At 48.3% G+C, this 20,793-nt stretch overlaps 1 pseudogene across 1 annotated transcript; it reads left to right on the top strand.

Moving 5' to 3' along the window:
- Positions 1 to 10,143: 10,143 nt before the first annotated feature.
- On the top strand, positions 10,144 to 10,948 carry LOC309804709 (ferritin light chain-like; annotated as a pseudogene). Its single transcript has one exon. The product of its transcript is annotated as a ferritin light chain-like (transcript).
- Positions 10,949 to 20,793: the final 9,845 nt, after the last annotated feature.

Here is a 20,793-nt window from a genome sequence, read left to right as displayed (position 1 = left end):
ATGGTGGAAGGATGGGCTGAGGGATGTGGTGGGAAGGCTGGTGGGGGAAAGGTGAGAAGGAATGCTGGGGGTGGACTCATAGGAAAGTGGAGGGGGCCTCTCTCTGGTGAGCCCTGTGGAGGGTACTGAGGTGGGGGATGGGGGCAGAGACAGTGATCCGGGCGTCGGGTGATGGCATCTCCTTTAAGGTGCCAGAGCCTCTGCACCTTATAACTTTATTCTTCTCTAAGCCCCTTTGGCTCCCCCCTTCCCACCAAAAAGAAGGTCGGTGGTCTGCATATGAGTACGTAGCTCGAAAAAGAAATAAGACAGAGTGGATAGAAAGAAAGGTGGGAAGAAGCAGGAATTCCAGTTGGTGGACTGGGCTTGGTGCCACCTGCCTCGTCTGGTCCGATCAAGGAACAGCCGAGGTCTCCTGGCCACTGAGAGAGACAGGGCCGTGGGGCAGCAGGGGGTGGTGGGCAGAGGTCATGGCTTCCCAGTCGGTGCCAGGTCTTTGGGGAAAGGTCAGATTGTGATAGTTTCAGCAAGAAAAATAGTTTTCAGCTACGCTGCTCTTTGCTGGCATGGAAACTTCTAGAACAGAAAGGACCTGCTCAAGGGGACGACTGGAAAAGTATATTCTTGATGCCTTTTGTTATCTTAGAAGTTTCTGCCAGGAAGCCAGGCCAGTGGGTGTGCATGTACACCCACAGGCCTGTTCCCCCGAGGGGTGACCGGGAGGGGGAAGGGAGCTGCTCGTGGAAATCCTCCCAGCACACTGGCCTGTTTTTTGCTGCCACTGTCTAGACTGTTGACCTTTGACCTCTTCACCTCTTGGAGTGTCTGAACCCAGAAGTCCCCTTCGGGGATGGTGGGACAAAGCCCCATTCTTCTCTGAGGGCCCAGCCTCCGCCCTGAGACCACTGGAAGCCTTCTCAAGCCTGCAGCCAGCGTGAGGCACTGATGCTGGTCATACAGACAGAGGCAGCTGCCTTATTGTCAGGTCATCCCTCATGGCCAAGAGTCTCATGGCCTCCACAGACTTGTGGGGAGCTAAAAAGGGCTTTGTTTTTATATCCCCAATTAAATTTCCCTTCTCATGGAACAAGTGCCTCGTAAAGGGACCAGGGCTGCCCCTGCGAGGAAAAACATCTCCATTTTTGCAGTGAGGAAGTGTGTTAAAGGCCAGGATCCCCCTCAGACCCAGGGCAGAATGGCTGTTGAGGGGAAAGGACATTTGCCAAAAATCCACATCTTGAAAGTTAGTTCTTGGATGGACACTGGGCATACCTGCTACGAGATCCTGTCCCCCAGTTTAGGGGCAGTTGTCACAGCTTGAGTTTCAGGGGTTCCTAGACCTCCAAGGGCTCCAGTCCAGCCCGAGCTGCTCCCCGCACTTAAAATCTGTTTCTCCTCCTCCCTCTCCTCACCCAAGGCTTCCCTTCAGCTGCCCAGAGACCCACAGAAGTGCCTGCCTCTGCATTACACATGGGGCACAGAGAAAGGGGACAGGATGGGAAAGAGAGAAGCACCCCCAGGCCCTGGTTCCCCACTGCCCAGACTGGCCTCACCCAAGCCGTTTGCAGGGGTGGGACCTGGGGCCAGTGGCTTTTGTGTCCTGCTCACTTTGAGGAAATCCCAGAGAAAGCCGGTTTGGAATGGGGCTCTCTGCTCCCAAGGCCTGGCTGGATGCCACAGGAGACCCATCTGGATCGTGGGAAACAGAGTTGGCCTTCCTCCTGCCCAGGCATATTTCCGGGGCTTCCTTAACATCTCAGGTTTCTATCTTGTTGTAAATCTCTGTCTAGGAAAAACCCTTCCTGCTGAAGGTGACCCTGTGTTCTCTCCGCAAAGGAGGGTCCAGCCCCTGCAGCTTCGGGGTGGCTTCTCCCTGAATGCAGGGAGACTCCTATGAGTGCCTTGTCTGAAAGTGCCGTGTCTGGGACCCCAGGCCGGGCAAGGGTCTGCCAGACTTTGCTGGGGGCTGGGCCCTGGGAGACCCCAAACTTGACACCCCAGAAAGCAAATAAAACAGTTGAAATATGCAGTTTCTTGTGTGTCTTTGTGAGAAGCTGGCATCCGCCAGGGTCATCCTCAACCTGGGGTCATCAACTGGCAGAGGGGGCCTCAAATCACCAGTATTTCTGTCCTTGGTGCTTGGTGTGTGACTGGTACTTGGTGTGTGGCCACTGCAATGAGTGTTCTGAATGGATAATGATGAGAAGATTTCTGTACTGAGTGTTCCACCTCCTACAACCCACTGCCTTCGTTCTGAGGCACAGAGAGGTTGAGTAACTTGCCTGTGGTCACACAGCAAGGGGGGTGGGGGGTGGGATTTGAATCGTGATCATGTTGACCCCCAGTGTGTGCAGAATTCCCCTGTGGGGGAGGTGCTATTACCACCTTTTACAGCTGGGGAAACTGAGGCTCTGTCTGTTGAAGCCCCTTTTCCCAAGGAGACGAGGGGCGGGAATGTGAACCCAAGCCGGCTACTCTGGACTGAGCAGCTTGAACACCGGAAACAGGATTCGGTCATCCCCCCGTGTCTGTCCTCAGCAGGAATGGGGACACTCCAGAGTCAGTGGCCTTCAAAGAAGAAGGGGCTTCAGCAGTAAGGAAATGGCTTGTCTTTGGGAACATGGGTCCCAGGGGAGGGGGTACCCCCTCCAAGTCCCTGAGCCCCCAAGGTCTTTTCACCCCAAGATGAGGTGTCTATAGCATGGTGGTTTTGCTTCTAAGGCTGGCTCTTTCCACGGCCCCGGGGTGTGAGCAGGGTCCCAGGTGTACCATATAGATGCTCCTGTGGTCACTGGAAGGGGCTGTGTCCTTTTTACATGGGGGATCCTTTTCCCAAATCCTGGAAACCTCCCCTCACCTCCCTGGTTCAGTGGGACCCCCCGCCTCCCCTTGGCCACGCTGCCCAGAGAGAAACCCCCTGACCTCAACTGTAGCCTACAAGTTGCAGGCCAAGAGGGGCAGCTGTGTGTGGAGGGGAGGTGGGAGGGGTAGCAGGGCTGATGGCGCAGGGTCTCAAGGCCTGGCGAGTGGTCTGGGTGTTATTCCAAAGGCTATGAGAAGCTGAGAGGTGGGGGACGATCTGAGGCCCACTTCCCTGAGCCTCAGTTCCCCACACTCATGGGCCTTGTGTGAGAATTCAGTGAGATTCTGCTTTTACAGCTCTGGCACATAGTACTTACTTAATAAGTACAACTACTATTACTTCCTCCTCCAGGAAGCCCTCCTGGCTGTCCAGGTACCTCCTCTGCCTCCCATAGCTGCCTGGTTCCCCCCCACCCCCGTGCCAACATACTCTGGGTAGTAACTGACTAGTTCTATGGGAGTCCCGGAGGACAGGCAGGTCTGTCTGGGGTCCCCTGAGTCTGTTGCACCCAGAACAGCACTGGGCACGTAATAGGTGTGCAATAAGCTATGGGAGAGAGGAGAGGGGTCGGTGCTGGGTGTTCCATTCTGAGGCCAACAGGGGGCGCAGGGAGGTGCAGGAGCCTCCGGGGAGGGGACGGGAGATGACACGCCCCTGAAGGCCAGGCGCCTCCTCCAGCTCAGGCCCCCACCCTGCCTGTTCACTGCCTCTAGAGCCCCATCTCCTCTTGGCTGCTCCAGGAACTTAAAAATTACCTACTGTGCGCTGGGTTTGGACTGGGGACACACCAGGAAACCAGCAGCTCCCAGGCTGGGAGTACAGTGCAGGGGTCCCAGCTGTGATGGGGGACAGACAGGCAGCTGAAGGGTCTAAGGTATATTCAGGGAGGCTAATTCAAGAGTAAGGCTTGGCCCCATTCAACAGAGTTTCCCTCAGCTCTTGCTTGGATGTTCTCGGTCTTAAAGGTGAGGGTCTCAGACAAGAGTCCATCCCGTTTCAGGGATCTGCCTGGGCCCCTCTCCACCTCTCACACCCTCGGTGGCTCCCCTTGGCCCACAGGAGAAAGCCAGACTCCTCTGCTGGACATCTGAACCCCTTTTCCCTTGTCTCTGCTGACCCCAGTTTGTCTTTTCTGCCTGGAAGTCCCCCCTCCTCCATTTACACCTAGAGAACTCCTATGCATCCCTCAAAACCCAAAGTTTTGGGGGAAGATGCTGAGGTCATCTTGGGACACTTTGAGTGTGACAGGCCTGGGTGGGGGTAAGAAGGGCAAAGTACCACACCAGAAATCCCAAACTAGGCCTTCCTGCACACCCTCTTCAACCTTCCTACTGGCTCCTTCCTGCCCTGGCATCTTGCCACTAGGCATTCAGCAGTTTCTACAAGGAGTGTCCAGACCTGCCCGGACATGTCCTGGTCCCCTGGAAGAGAGGAGGGGTGCGTTCAGGCTTCCCCCCACCCCCAACACACACACATACACACACACACACACACACACACACTGATGGGGGTGTTGGTGAGAAACAGAAAAACAAATGCAGAGAGAACAAGGGAGAGAGAGAGAGGGACTGAGGGAGGCAAAGAGAGAAAATGTGAACTTCCTTGCTGTTTTTTCTTCTAAGTTGCCGTGTTTAGGGTGAGGACACCTAGAGGTGGAGAGGGGCCCAGCCCGCCAAGGAGGAGGAGCTGGGATGCTGGGTGACTGGGAAACCACGCTGTGTGAGTCATGCACAGGGCTGCCCTCTTCTGGGCCTCAGTTTCCCCCAGTGTCAGGGAACTAATTCCCCCAGCCCCGTGGCAGGGCTGGGGGTCCACACTCAGCCAGGGCCTAGTGCACAGCAGATGCTCCATAAATGTACACCGTGGTCAGTGAAACCATTACAGGAGCAGGCATGCAAACCAGGGCGCTGGAGGGGTGTGTGTGGGGGCGGGAGGTGGGGGGGTTAGGGGTTCCGGGCAGTGAGCATGTGGGACCCCAAGCCTGATGCCTCAGCTGACCCACTTCCTGCCCGGCCTGGGCTGTGCTGGTGACCACCCGCAGCCAGGAATCCGCACAGCCGGTCCCAGGGCCTGAGCCAACCACTTCTGTCCCCCGCTCCCCCTGCAGCCCAGGCCCTGCTGACTCACACTCAGCTGTCCCCACTCTTCCCTCACTGAGCTCTGATTTTGAGAGGTAGGGGCGCTGGCAGAGGCCCAAACCCCGAAGGCAGGGAAGTCACGGCCGGCTGGGAGCATCACGGAAGAGAGAGAATTATACCCCAGGTTTAACTGCCTGAAAAATGAAAACCTGCTCTTGACAAGGAAAAAAAATGAATACTTTTGGGACAGTCCTTTGGAATCAGTCACAATTTCAAACTTTTGGCCACCAAAAAAATCCATAAAGAAATTGAAAAGATAAGCCAGGGACAGAGAGGAGATACCTGCGATGCATTTAACTGACCAAGGAATAGCTTCCAGGACATATGAAGTGCCCCCACTCCACCAGACACACTAGATGGAAAGAAAAAACACCACACAGAAAAATGGGCAGATGGCATTGTTTTTGCCATAACAATGACCACGAACTGGGTCTTACATTTCTGGCTTACAACAGCAGAAATTTATTCTCTCACAATTCTGGTGGCCAGAAGTCCCAAATCAAAGTGTCTGCAGGGCTGGAGGCTGTGAGGGAGAATTGGTCCCAGGCCGCTCTCCTGGCTTCTGGTGGCTTCTGGCACTGGTCGGCATCCCTTGGCTTGTGGCTGCATCACTCCAATCTCTCCTTCCATCTTCATGTGGCCTCTTACAAAGTAATCAGTCGTTGGATTTAGGGCCCACCCTACTCCAGTATGACCTCATCTTAATGTAAATAATTACATCTACAAAGACCCTCAAGGTCACAATCTGAGGTTCTGGTGGACATGAATTTGGGGACACACTATTCAATGCAGTACAGGCATGGAAAGGCAATTCTGGGAAGATGAACCCAGGACAACCAATAAATAGAAGCTCAATCTAGTCATCAGGGAAAAAAATTCACTGAGATCCCATTTCACTCTTAGGCAGGGGACAGAGTCACTGGTGGTGGGCGTGGGAATTAGTTTGACCACTCAGAAGAACAATTTGGCCATGTTAACATAGCTGAGGATGGCTGGACCCTCCCTCCTGGTCCTAGTGTGAACCCTAGAGAAACCTACATGTGCATGCCTTTCCAGCAGCATGGTTCATAATAAGAAGGAGCTGGGAACTAGGGAAATGTTAGGGTGTGTTCTTACGATGGAGTACTATACAACGGTGAAAAAGGATGCGCCAGACTTGCAGGCAGAAACCTCCAATCCAGACCCTTGAGTGAAAATAATTGTAACAGTGTGATACCATTTTTATAAAGTTTTTTTTAATTTGCATTTTTGTATTGTGGTAAAATATATATAACATACATAGAATTTGCCATTTTAACCATTTTTAAGTGGACTGTTAGTGACATTAAGTACATCTGAAATGTTGAGCATACACATAGTACATCACCACTATCTACTTCCAAAACTTTTCCATCACCCCCAAACAGAAACTCTGAAACTGTTAAGCAATAATTCCTCATTTCTACCCCCTCTTCCTCCAGCCCCTGGTAACCTAAAATTGACTTCCTGTCTCTATGAATTTGCATATTCTAGACATTTCATACCAGTGGAATCATATAATGTTTGTCCTCTTGTGACGGGCTTATTTCACTCAGCATAATGTTTCAAGGTTCATCCACGTTGTAGCATGGATCAGAACATCATTCTATTTTTATGACTGTGTAATAGTCCATTGTGTGGATATACCAAATTTTGTTTATCCATTCAGTTATTGGTGGACATTTGCATTGTTTCCACCTTTTGGCTATTGTGAATAGTGCTGCTGTGTACATTGGTGTACAAGCTCAGTTTGAGTCCCTGCTTTCAATTCTTTTGAATATATATCCAGAAGTGGAGTTGCTGGATCATATGGTCATTCGTGTTTAGCTTTTTGAGGAACTGCCAAACTGTTTTCCACGGCATCTGCACCATTTCACATTTCCCCCAGAGGTCCAAGAGGGTTCCAATTTCTCCACACCAACACTTGTTATTTTGCTAATAGCCATGCTATTGGGTATAAAATGGTATCTCGGGACTTCCTTGATGGCGCAATGGTGAAGAATCCCCCTGCCAATGCAGGGACAGGGGTTCGATCCCTGGTCCAGGAAGATCCCACATGCTGCGGAGCAACTAAGCACATGTGCCGCAACTACTGAAGCCCGGGCGCCTAGAGCCCGTGCTCCACAACGAGGGCCACGGCAATGAGAAGCCTGCACACCGCTACGAAGAGTAGCCCCCGCTCACTGCAACTAGAGAAAGCCCACGCGCAGCAACGAAGACCCAACGCAGCCATAAACAAACAAACGAATAGATAAAATTTAAAAATAAAGTGATATCTCACCATAGTTTTTTTTTGTTTTTTTTGTTTTGCGGTACGCGGGCCTCTCACTGTCGCGGCCTCTCCCGTTGCGGAGCACAGGCTCCGGACACGCAGGCTCAGCAGCCATGGCTCACGGGCCCAGCTGCTCCGCGGCATGTGGGATCTTCCCGGACTGGGGCACGAACACGTGTCCCCTGCATCGGCAGGCAGGCTGTCAACCACTGCGCCACCAGGGAAGCCCTCACCATAGTTTTGATTTGCCGCAACCAGAGAAAGCCCGCACGCAGCAATGAAGACCCAACGCAGCCAAAAATAAATAAATTTAATTTAATTTAATTTAAGAAGAAATTGGAGTGATGCATCTACCAGCCTAGGAACACCAAGGATTGCTGGCAAACACCTGAGGCTGGAAGAGGCAGGGAAGGATTCTTCCCTATAGATCTCAGAAAGAGCGTGGCCCTATCAATACCTTGATTTCAGACTTGTGTCCTCCAGAACTGTGAGAAAATAAATTGCTACTGTTTTAAGCACACACACACCCCCAGGCAAAAAAAAAAAAGAAGAACATGAGAAGGATACAGAGATGTGGAAGGCAAGGCATCCGGGAAGGGGCGCAAGGCTTCCATGCCCTCTTGCAGCACCTCCACGTGTTCACCAGCCCAGAAACTCTCTGAACCCGGTTCTTTTGGGATTTTTATGGAGGCGTCATCACGTAGGCATGATCAATCATTAACTCCATTTTCAGGCCATCCCCCCTCTCTGGAGAATGGTGGGAGAGGGAGTGTGGCTGAAAATTCCAAACTCTTAATCATGGCTTGGCCCTTCTGGTGACCAGCCCCCATCCAGGAGCCATCCACGAGCCCACCCGGTCCCATGATTACAACAAAAGACACTCCTATCACCCAGGAAATTCCAGAGGATCTGTGTCAGGCACTAGGGTCAAAGACCAAATATTAGAACAAAAGATGCTCTGAGTGTTCTTATCACGTAGGAAGTTACAAGGTTTTCAGGAGCTCTATGCCAGGAACCGGGGGCAGAGACCAATATATATATATATTTTTTTCCTATTATCTCACAGTGCGTAATTTTCTTTTCCTGCAACATGTTTACCTGTCATTATTATCAGAGTAATTCTGGCCTCATTAGAACTGTCACTTCCCCTTCTATTTTTTCGAAGAATTAGATAAGAATTGGTATTATTCCATAAATGATTCAGAATTCACCAGGGAAGCCATCTGGTCTTGGACTTCTCTGTTGGAAGGTTTATTATTATTATTATTATTATTATTGGTCACACAGCATGGCATATGGGATCCTAGCTCCCTGACCAAGGATCAAACTCACGTCCCCTGCATTGGAAGCACAGAGTCTGAACCACTGGACCACCAGGGAAATCCCGAAGTTTTTTGGTTCTTTTTGTTTTTTAATTAATTAATTAATTTTTATTTTTGGCTGAGTTGGGTCTTCATGGCTGGTTGCAGGCTTTTCTCTAGTTGCGGCGAGCGGGAGGGCTACTCTTCGCTGCAGCATGTGGGCTTCTCATGGCGGTGGCTTCTCTTGCTGCAGAGCACGGGCTCTAGGGGCATGGGCTTCAGTAGTTGTGGCACACAGGCTCAGTAGTTGTGGCTTGCGGGTTTTAAAGTGCAGGCTCAGTAGTTGTGGCACACAGGCTTAGTTGCTCCACAGCCTGTGAGATCTTCCCAGACCAGGGCTCGAACCTGTGTCCACTGCATTGGCAGGCGGATTCTTAAGCACTGCACCACCAGGGAAGTCTCTCTATTATTTCTTTATTCTCTATTTAATTTATGTCTGCTCTAATCTGTATGATTTCCTAACTTCTACTACCTTTGATTTTAGTTTACTCCTCTTTTCCTACTCCCTCAAAGTATAAAGTTAGGTTCTTGATAACTTTTAGTATGTTTATAATTGACCAGGACCCATGGGGCCTTCCTGGGACAGACCACCCCCCATGACCCCACCATGTCCTCTGCCTACCTCTTGTCTGTAGAAGAACATTAGGCTCCTAGGCCTTCCTCAAGTTCCAAAGCATAAATTTAATCAGAGATGTGAGAAAATGCAGAAAGGAGGGAAAACAGTCAAGCAAGACAAAATAATACTAGTTTAGCCATTAAACAAAGTCAAGAACCTTTAGTTCCATCTCAAGGGCTGTAGATAATATTCTGAGCCACATCCTTTGAGCAGTTTTTCAGATACTTGAAACCTCCACCCGGTGGAAAAGGGTAACCATATGCTGCCCGCAAGCACGTAGACTTCAGGCCAGTTGGAACCAGAAGGTTGATGATGTTGACTCCCGATTACCTCACCACCAGCCAATCAGAAGAATGTCCATGAGCTGATCACACACCCACAACCCCCCTCCCTCACCTTGTCCTTAAAAACCTTTCCCTGAAAGCCACCAGGGAGTTCAGGTGTTTTGAACACTAGCTACCTGGACACCTTGCTTGGTACCTGCAATAAATGCTGCACTTTCCTTCACTACAACCTGGTGTCAATAGATTGGCTTTACTGCACGTGGGCGAGTGGCCCGAAGTTTGGTTCGTTACGTGTTGTATTTTTGTTTTCATTCATCTGCAAGTATTTTCCAATTTCTTTCGTGATTTCTTCTTTGATCCATGGTTTCTTTAAGAGTGTGTTAGCAGTGTGCTCAGCGGTCCCGTGCATCTGTCTCTTGCTTCAACAGTGTTTGGATGGAACAGACCCAGGAACACCCTTTGCTCCAGCCTCTGACCACCCTCCAACATTTTTTGCAGTCACAACATTCAGAATCAGCCACTCAGTTATCCTTGGTCACCAGGACCAGCCAACACCATTTTTCGAGATTAACTCCTTATTACCAATCAACCATGAGTTCCCAGATTCATCAGAATTATTCCACTGAGGTGGAGGCCGCCATCAACCGCCTGGTCAACATGCATCTGTGGGTCTCCTACACCTACCTCTCTCTGGGCTTCTAGTTTGATCCCGACGATGTGGCTCTGGAGGGCATGGGCCACTTTTTCCTTGAATTGGCCGAAGAGAAGTGTGAGGGCGCCGAGTGTCTCTTGAAAATGCAAAACCAGCACGGCAGCCGTGCCCTCTTCCAGGATGTGCAGAAGCCATCTCAGGATGAGTGGGGTAAAACCCAGGACGCTATGGAAGACGCCATTCTCATTGAGAAGAACCTGAACCAGGCCCTTTTGGATCTGCATGCCCTGGGTTCTGCCCGTGCAGACCCCCACCTCTGTGACTTCTTGGAGAGCCACTTCCTAGAAGAGGGGGTGAAACTCATCAAGAAGATGGGTGCCACCTGACCAACCTCCACAGGCTGGCTGGTCCCCAGGCTGGGCTGGGCGAGTATCTCTAGGAAGTACTCACCCTCAAGCATGACTAGGAGTCTCTGAAGTCCAACGGCCTCTGAGGAGCCCCTCTGGTGTCAGGGCTTCTGCTTGAAGCCCATCTCTGCAGCCACTAGGCAGCTTTTTAACCACCCTGGGGCCCTCTCCCAAGCCTTGGACCAAATCGAAACAATAAAACTTTCTGCAGCAGAAAAAAAAGTGTGTTGTTTAATATCCACATATTTGTGAACATTCCAGCTTTCCTTCTGTTATTGATTTCTAGCTTTATTCCATTGTAGCTGGAGATGATTTCCACTTTTTAAAATTTATTGAGAGTACACCTGTAACTTATATAATACTGTACATCAACTATACTTCAATAAAAAATAAAATTAAATAAATGATGCCAGAAAATGTATTGAGAGTTGCGTTTTTGCCTAATAGCTGATCTATACTGGAGCATGTTCCATGTGCATTTGATAGAGATGTGTATTGTGCTGTTGGAGTGTTCTATAGATGTCTATTTGGTCTAGTTGGTTTAGAGAGTTGCTCATTCCTCCATATCTTTAATCTTCTCTCTAGATGTTCTATCCATTATTAAAAGTGGGATATTGAAGTCTCCAACTGTTATTGTAGAACTATTTACTTCTCCCTTCAAGTCTTAGATACAGCTTTGAGTTACTGTTTAGGGTCCTTTCATTTTAACCAGCAGGACTCCCTTTAGCATTTCTTGCATGGCAAGTATAATGGTAACAAACTCCCTCAACTTTTGCTTACCTGAGAATGTCTTGATTTCTCCCTTTTTCTTTCCTTCTTTCTTTCTTTCTTTCTTTCTTTTTTTTTTTTTGGCCATGCAGTATGGCTTGTGGGATCTTAGTTCCCCAGCCAGGAATTGAACCCGGGCCCTGGCAGTGAAAGCGCCAAGTCCTAACCACCGGACCACCAAGGAATTCCCTCTCCCTTATTTTGGAAGAATGGTTTTGCTGGATATAGAATTCTTGGTCAACAGTTTTTCTTTCAGCAGTTTAAATATGTCATTTCATTGCCATCTGGAGTCTAGGGTTTCTGATGAAAAACTGGCTGTTGATCTTACAGAGGATCCCTTGTACTTGATAAGTAGCTTTCTCCTGCTACTTTCAAGATTCACTTTTCGTCTCTGGCTTTCAACAGTTTGATTACAGTGTGTCTCAGTGTGTGTCTGAGTATATTCTTCTTGGAGTTCACTGAGCCTGTGAGATGTGTAGATTTGTATCTTTCATCAAATTTGGGAAGTTTTTGGCCATTATTTCTTCAAATATTCTTTCTACCCTTCCTCTCTCTCTCTGTCCTCCTTCTGGGACTCTCATAATATATATGTTGGTCCTCTTGATGGTGTCCTACAGGTCCTTTAGACTCAGTTCACCTTTCTTCATTCTTATTTCTGCTCTTCAGACTTGATAATTTCAATTGTCCTGTATTGAGGTATGCTGATTATTTCTTCTACCTGCTCAAATCTTCTGTCGAACACCTCTAGTGAATTTTTCATTTCAGTTATTGTACTTTTCAGATTCAGAATTTCTGTGCTTTTTTCTGTGCTTCATGCTTTTTTTTTCTTTCTTTTTTCCTTTAGCTTTTGAGCATGTTTAAAATAGTTGTTGTAAAGTTTTTGTTTAGTAGGTCTGATGTCTGGGCTTCCTTAGGGATGATTTCTGTCAATTACTTTTTTTCCTTTGAATGGGCCATACTTTCATATTTTTATGCCTTGTGATTTTTTTGTTGAAAACCAGGCATTTGAATATTATAATGTGGCAAACTCTGGAAATCAGATTCTACGCCTTCCTGAGGGTTTTGCTGTTTTGATTTTGTTTTTGAATTGTTGAAGGCTGTAGTATTCCTTTTGTTTAGGTACTTTTCCAAACTATTTTTGCAAAGACTGTATTCCTTTTCATGTGTGGTCACTGATGTCTGTCCATTTAGCTCATGTTCAGCCAATGTCTTGACAGAGATTTCCTTGAATGCCAGGAGCTAAAAATGAAAAACCCAAACAAACAAACAAAATCCGCATCTCCCAGTGTTTGTAGATGGGTTCTGGGCTGGAATACTCCTTTAACTTTTAGCCAGGTTTGTATTGAGACTAGGGATCAGCCTGAGGTGAAGCTCAGAGTCTTCTCAGTTCTTTTCTGAGCATAAGTCTTGCCCCTGGGTGTGTACATAGATTTCTAAATTCCCTCCATACACACAGGTGCTTTTGAATGTCCTAATTTCCCCCAGTAATTAGGTAATATCCCCCAGCTTTTCCTCTCAGGGTTTAAGTGGTTGATAATATGTTTTGACCGTAACCTTTTGCCCTAAGTGTCTGTATGTGTTTGGTTCAGCTTGCAGTGCTTTTGAGCAACACCCACCACTTTTCCAGCCCAAGCTCCAAGTTAGGCAGTTCAGAGGTGAGCTGCCATGTCAGTCCTTCAAGAAGCCCCAGACAGGTTAGAATAGACCTACACAATAATTTGTGAATAAGATCTGCACTGCTCCCACCAGATCCAAGGACCACGGTCCTGCACTGGGAACATGGGTTACTTCCGCTACAAGACCACAGCTGTGGGACTTCCCTGGTGGCACAGTGGTTAAGATTCTGCCTGCCAATGCAGGGGACACGGGTTTAATCCCTGGTCTGGGAAGATCCCACATGCCGCGGAGCAACTAAGTCCATGCACCATAACTACTTAAGCCTGCGCTCTAGGGCCCATGAGCCACAACTACTGAGACCGCGTGCCGCAACTACTGAAGCCCACGCACCTAGAGCCCATGCTCCACAAGAGAAGCCACCACAATGAGAAGCCTGCACACCACTGTGAAGAGTAGCCCCCGCTCGCTGCAACTAGAGAAAGCATGCGTGCAGCAGTGAAGGCCCAATGCAGCCAAAAATAAAAAATAAATAAAAATTAAAAAAAAAAGACCACAGCCGAGCTGCAGAGTGGGTGGGGCAAGGGCAAGTGGAAATGCCACGAGTGTTCCTACCATTTTCAAGTTGCCTTTTTCTTGCTTCAACATGCACTTAGTTGTTACAAATTTCTGTTTTCCAGAGTTCTAACAAAGTCAGTTCTGATAGTTTTTGTTTGATGGTCCTGTAGGGGAAGGAGAGGTTGGAGCTGAATACTGCACCATTTTGTTGATAAAATTTTAAATATACTTACTATATATATATATATATATATATATATATATATATATATATATATATGGCATGCATGGGGATGATCAAATCAAATCCCAATTTTAGACAAAGGCTTGGTGAGTGGTGGGTGGTGGAGGTGTACACGGGCTTCAGCTCTCTTGGGAATGTTTCTGCAGCAGGGTGCTGGGTACTTGGGTGTTTGTTACTTTATTATTGATACTTTTGTGTATATGCCTGGAATATTTCATAATGAAAAATAAAACTGACAGGAGAAGGCTTGGTGATTTCTCAAACATAAAATTACCACATGACCCAGCAATTCCACTCCTTGATATATACCCAAGAGAACTGAAAGCAGGTGTTCAAACAAAAACTTGTACACACATGTTGATACCAGTATTACCGAACTGGGTCCATTTGCCTGACACACAGCAAGCCAAACACTGAGACTCTGAGGTTTGCAGCAGAGAAAGAATTTATTCATAAGGCAGCCAAGCGAGGAGATGGGAGAACAAGTCTCAGATCTGCCTCCCCGAAGGCGAGGGGTTTGGGATATTTATGGGAGAAGCAGGGTGGTCTTGGGCATAGGAAAAGGTGATTGGAGGTAGGGGAAAAGGTGAGGTAATCGGTGTTCTGCACAGGCGTATCTGGGTTACATGTTTCTGCATCTTCAAAAATGGAGGCACTTAGCATGATCTGAGGGTGGAGTTTTCTGACATCAAAAGGCCATTCAGGGCTTCCCTGGTGACGCAGTGGTTGAGAGTCCGCCTGCCGATGCAGGGGACACGGGTTCGTGCCCCAGTCCGGGAAGATCCCACATGCCGCGGAGTGGCTGGGCCCGTGAGCCATGGCCGCTGAGCCTGCGCGTCCGGAGCCTGTGCTCCGCAATGGGAGAGGCCACAACAGTGAGAGGCCCGCGTACCGCAAAAAAAAAAAAAAAAAAAAAGGCCATTCATCCAATGCATGGGCCCAGTTTTGGGGTTAGTGGTCCCCATCAGCCTTAGTTGAGCAAGAGCTGACTCCTGTAAACAACTGGGCTATGTGACTCTGGGAAGGTATGCAATTAAAGAGAGGAAGAAAAGAATGAAAGAAAAAATAACTAAAGCAAGCTTAATCAGTGAAGGCAGTTTACAAGCAGAGGAGTTTCAACAAGCTGTTCCCCTATCTGTTGCTCTGCAAGACAAACTCAAGAATTCCTGTTAGTCATCTGCTTCTGTTAACTCTCTGGGGCCAGTTTCCGTGGTTGCCACGGGCTGGAGGAGGGGGCATGGGGAGTGACTGCTGATGGGGACATGGTTTCCTTTTGGGGTGATGGGAAAGTTCTGGAAATAGATAATGGTGATGGTTACACCACGCTGAGAATGTGCTAAATGCCACTAAGTTGCACATGTTTAAATGGTTAAAATGATACATTTCATGTAATATGTATTTTACCACGATTAAAATTTTTATTTAAAAACAAGGTCCTATTGCATAGCATAGGGGAACTACATTCAGTATCCTGTAGTAAACTGTAATGGAAAATAATTTTTAATTGTTTTAATAATAAAATAAAATAAAATAAAAGCGACTTTGCTCAAGTAACCCCAGCCATCAATTGGGCATCTTTGGGGGTGCATTCACATGCTCACAGATTTTTTTAAAACTTACCTTGACTGTGAAGAGCTGCAAAAAAAACCTCTCCAGGTGAGGAAAACTACCTTTGACAAGGAAAAAATTCTAGGATGTGAAGTGCTTGCTTGCCCTGGTCACAGAGCCAAGGAGAAGCCAAACTCGGATTTGAACCAGGCTTGTCTGCTGTGAATGGCCTCATGCGCCTGCATCAGCTTTCAAGTTCCTTTACCAGCCTGGTGCCTTGAGTTGCCTGTCTGACCTCAGGGTCTTTGAACATGCTGTGTTCCCCTGCCAGAATCACCCTTTCCTCTACTCCTCCCATGCCTAGAGACTTTTCTTTTGCTACTTGAAAGGAGGTCTGGCACATAATAGATGTTAAAAGAAATATCTCTGGAGCGAATGGATGAAGGAGTGAATGGATAAATGAATAGATGAGTTCCTTTAAAGCACCTCTCATGTGAGCACAAGGAGAAAGACGTGTGGATCCTCACAGCTGTGGCCTGTCCAGAGCTCAGGACATTGAAGGAAGAGTGGCACAGAGAGGCCAAGCCACCTGCCCAAGGTCACACAGCCAGGAACTGGCATGATCAGGATTTGAACCTGGATCTTCCTTCCCTGAGCCTGGATTCTTCCCACAATGCCCAGGTATTGCAAGCCCATCATATGCCCAACATTGCAATTTCATCAGTCCCATCTGAAGGGTAGCAGAAGGTGCCACTCCAGAGCCTGCCTCTTTGGCATAAAGATTCTTTTGAGAAACTGCAGGTACAGGAGAAACTCTGAAAACAGAGTAGAAGTTATGCTTTTGTAAGGGGCATTTACATTTACAAAAAAAGTCTCCATTTGTTAAGTGTGTCTCCCTCTCTGTAGGAGGAGGAAGAGCATGGCTGTAAATCCCTGGAGAATCTTATCAGTGGAGAGAGCACAAATTAAAACCTGCAGAATGAATCTTACCCTTGTTTACTGTGCTTTTCCTGGTCACCTCCCAGAATTGGCCTCAACACCCACCCCAGGCCCAGCACCTTTCTTTTGTCTTTAGCGGAAGATGGTATGTAAGGGAGTGGCTGGGGCCCTCTTGGGGAGTTTTACTCAGTTTCCCTCTGTATCTCCCATATATACACGAGATATACATGTTAAACTTCTGTGTGTTTTTCTCTTGCTAGTCTGTCTTTTATTCCAGGGGGTCTCAGCCAAGAACTCAGAAGGGTAGAGGGAGAATTCGTCTTCCTCCTCCCTGCCCCACATCTCATGCTGGCCCCTGAGGGTGGCCAGATACCCTCTTTTTTTTTTTGCGGTACGCGGGCCTCTCACTGTTGTGGCCTCTCCCATTGCGGAGCACAGGCTCCGGACGCGCAGGCTCAGCAGCCATGGCTCACGGGCCCAGCCGCTCCACAGCATGTGGGATCCTCCCGGACCGGGGCACGAACCCGTGTCCCCTGCATCGGCAGGCAGACTCTCAACCACTGCGCCACCAGGGAAGCCCCAGATCCCCTCTTTTTAGAGGCTCTGGGGCAGACAGAGCAGGCTAGGGGGCTGGCTGCCTGGGCTTCAAGCCCAGCTTCACTGGTTTCTGGCCTTGGCACAATGCCTCTCCGGCCTCAGGTTGTCACCTGTCAAGTGAAGATCATGATCCGCCCCCATCAGGTCTTATAAGGATTATGTCTTATGTGCCAGACACATAGTAGTGAAACTGAGCCCCCCTAAAACTGAGTTCCCTTACCAAGTTTAGGATTAATCCCTCTATCCCAAACTTCTTTCCCTTTCTTGTCCTGTCTGACCTCAATCCTGTGCTAACTGAACACTAATCAACCAGAGTCAGATGATTAAAATTGCTGATGTTGATAGCATCGTTAATGTACCAAAATGGCTATTGTAGATAACATCGCTAGCATACAAACTCAGCTTGTTTCTCCGGGTCGAGATGAGCTCACAGACCCCAGAGCCATGGACCACCTGGCCAGAGAATCATAAACCAGACATATCCTGATGCCTGAAACTATGATTAAGAAATGTCACAGCAGGGGCTTCCGTGGTGGCACAGTAGTTAAGACTTTGTACTCCAGGACTTCCCTGGTGGTGCAGTGGTTAAGAATCTGACTGCCAATGCAGGGGATATGGGTTCAATCCCTGGCCAGGGAACTAGATCTCACATGCATGCTGCAACTAAGAGTTCACATGCCACAACTAAGGAGCCCAAGCACTGCAACTAACACCCAGTGCAACCAAATAAATAAATATTAAAAAAAGAAGAAGAGGGCCTCCCTGGTGGCGCAGTGGTTGAGAGTCCGCCTGCCGATGCAGGGGACACGGGTTCGTGCCCCGGTCTGGGAGGATCCCATATGCCGCGGAGCGGCTGGGCCCGTGAGCCATGGCCGCTGGGCCTGCGCGTCCGGAGCCTGTGCTCCGCAACGGGGGAGGCCACAACAGTGAGAGGCCCGCATACCGCAAAAAGAAAAAAAAAAAAGAAGAAGAAAAGAATGGGTACAATTCTGATTTAAAAAAACCAGAAATGTCACAGCAATGTCACAAGATGATTAATTTCAGCCTTTTTGTTCTTCCCCTTTTAAAAAAACTCCTAACTCAGGGGCCAAGGTGGAGCGGATTGGAGGCTGGTCTCCCACTCCCTTGCCTGGCGCCCTGCAATAAACATTGTACTTTCCTTCAACACAACCTGGTGTCAGTAGATTGGCTTTGTTGCGTGTAGGGTGAGCTGACCCGAGTTCAGTTTGGTAACAGTAGGTGCTCAAAATGTTTCCCCTGGTATTTATTCTTTGCTCCACACTTTGCTGCAGATGTAGGTGTCTCCCCACACCATCGCCACCATTCACTGCTGTGATGTTTCTCAGGGAATTTCATGGCCCTTCTCTGGACCACACCTCCCTTGATGAGTTGGTACAGATCCCTCAGTCCCTGTGAATGTGACATCATTTGGACAAAGGGTCTTTGCGGAAGTAATTAAGTTAAAGATCTTGAAATGAAACTGTTCTGGATTTACACTGGGCCCTAAATACAATAAGTCCCCTACATATGAACCTTCAAGTTGTGAACTTTCAAAGATGCGAACATACATTCTATCAACGTGGGGCGTGAGTGAAATTGCAGCTTGCCCTCCGTCTCCTCTTGCTGACGATCCTTCAGCTCTACCATCTCCCACCTCCTCTCCCTCCTCCAGTCAGTAACTCTTCTTGCGTGTTCACTGGATGCCAGCCCTGTATGCTGTTGTACTGTACTACTGTACTATTCAAGGGACTGTACTGTAAAATTTTAAATGTTTTCTTTATTTTTGTGTGTTTGTTTGTTTTGTATGTATTATTTGTGTGAAAAGTATTATAAACCTATTACAGTACAGTACTATATAGCCAATGGTGTTAGTTGGGTACGTAGGCTAACTTTGTTGGACTTACAAATCGGACTTATGAACGCGCTCTCAGAATGGAACTCGTTCGCACGTAGGGGACTTACTGCATACTGACAGGTGTCCTTAGAGAAGAGGAGGGATAGACAGAGAAGAAGAGAAGGCCATGGGAAATCAGAGGCAGAGACTGAAGTGATGCAGCCGCAAGCCAAGGAACACCTGGGGCCACCAGAAGCTGGAAGAGGCAAGGAAGCCTCCTCCCCTAGAGCCTTTGGAGGGAGCACGGCCCTGCCGACCTATGATTTCATAGTTCTGGCTTCCAAAACTGTGACAGAATAAATTTCTGTTGTTTTAAACTACCCAGTTTGTGGCAATTTATTATGGCAGCCACAGGAAACTAACATAGTGATACTGGGACTTGGTCCCAGAAAGCTCTGGTCTGACAGGGCACAGAGCCAGACTCAGACCCTCCAGCCTTGTGTGGTCAGGATGAGGCCAGAGGGAGGCCCCTCAGCCTGAGGGAACCTGGGCAGAGAACAAGGAAGTCTTATTGGAAGATGGGGCATCAAACTGGGGTTTAAGAGGTAAATAGGAGTTTGCCAGTGGGGGCCATTCTTTCTAAGTAAGCTTGCCCAGACCTATCTGAGCCCAACTCTAGCTGAAGCTGAGACATTATTGGCCAATTACCCATAATACCAATAGTTATTAGTTCTTGGGAGTGTAGCTCCAATCAAACTTCATCTACTCAGTGCTGCCCTATAAGAGGGTAATACTGAGAAACAGGCTGCACTGAGAAACTGAGGTTTGGAGAGATTAGTAACGCTTCCCAAATCTGCTTGGTATCTCAAGGACTAAGCCACGATTTGAACCCAGTCTGCCTGTGTACCCCCATCGATGACACAGGCACGTGTTGGCCTGGAGGGACGTTCACAGCTACAGGACAGCAGTTCTCCTTGTCGGTTGAACTCAAGAGATTTTTAAATAACCTGCTTTTTCACCTCTTCTGGATCTCGTGTCATGACTGTGTTTGCCTCACATAATGAGAAACCAACAACTGGGTTTGGGTTGTTTCTTGTGTGTCGCGTGTGTCTGATGAGGGTGCCTACGGCCAACAGAAGGTGGTGAAGAAAAATTCTAGGAGGTTGGGAGCTAAGCCAAGTGAAGGGAACAGCCTGACCCCCGGCCTCTGTGCTCTGTTTACCTCTGCCGTGGTGTGGCCTCTGGGACTCGTGGAAGCTGCCAGTGAGGAATGCAGGGTCCCGGCCGACTGAGCTCATCGCTGGCTGGCTGCCTGCAGCCTGCCCCACTGTTCCTCCCAGCTTGGCCATGGGACTGGCCATGAGGTCATCGGCTAACAATGCTGTGAAGGGGAGCCAGATCGGCCTGGCTGCCGGCATTCCAGAATTTGGTGAAGTGGAAACCACCATGGAGCTAATGTCACCCTTTCCTGTTCTAGGGACCACCCACGGGCTGTGTCCCCTTGAGAAGTTCCAGGAATAAAGGGGAACTAATTACTGGTCCTGCTCGTAAAGTGACAGACACCCACTCATGAGTCAGCAGCTCCACTCCTGGACATGCACAGTGGAATACTATACAGCAAGGAAAAAGAACAAGGCACACAATAGGTGAAGAACACAGCCATTCACAGCCATGGTGTTGAGTGAAAGTCACCAGACAGAAAAGAGGATGCACTGGCTGGTTCTGTTTACATCAAGTTAGGAAACAGGCAAACTCATCCATGGTAACAGAGGTGGGCACAGCTGTTATCTGAAGGTAGGGAGAGTGATGGAGCTGGGAATGTTCTGGAACCTCATTTTGGGAGGTGGTTATGTGAAATGTCATCGAAGTCAACACCTAAGATTAGGCCTTTTTGCTTTCTGTAAGTCATATCTTGATAAAAATTTAAAAATAAAAAGGCAGAGGGCTGTAGAAAACATTTTTGTGATGCCTCAAAAAGTTACACATAGAATGATCATATGATCCAGCAATTCCCCTTCTGGGTACAACCTCACAAAAATTGAAAACAGGTCCTCAAATCTTCATGTATGTGTTCAAGAAA

Source organism: Mesoplodon mirus (genome assembly GCF_964341445.2).
Source record: "Mesoplodon mirus genome assembly, chromosome: 5".
Lineage (NCBI taxonomy): Eukaryota > Metazoa > Chordata > Mammalia > Artiodactyla > Ziphiidae > Mesoplodon > Mesoplodon mirus.
Note: the sequence above shows the minus strand (reverse complement) of the source record. Positions and strands in the feature narration are given on the sequence as shown.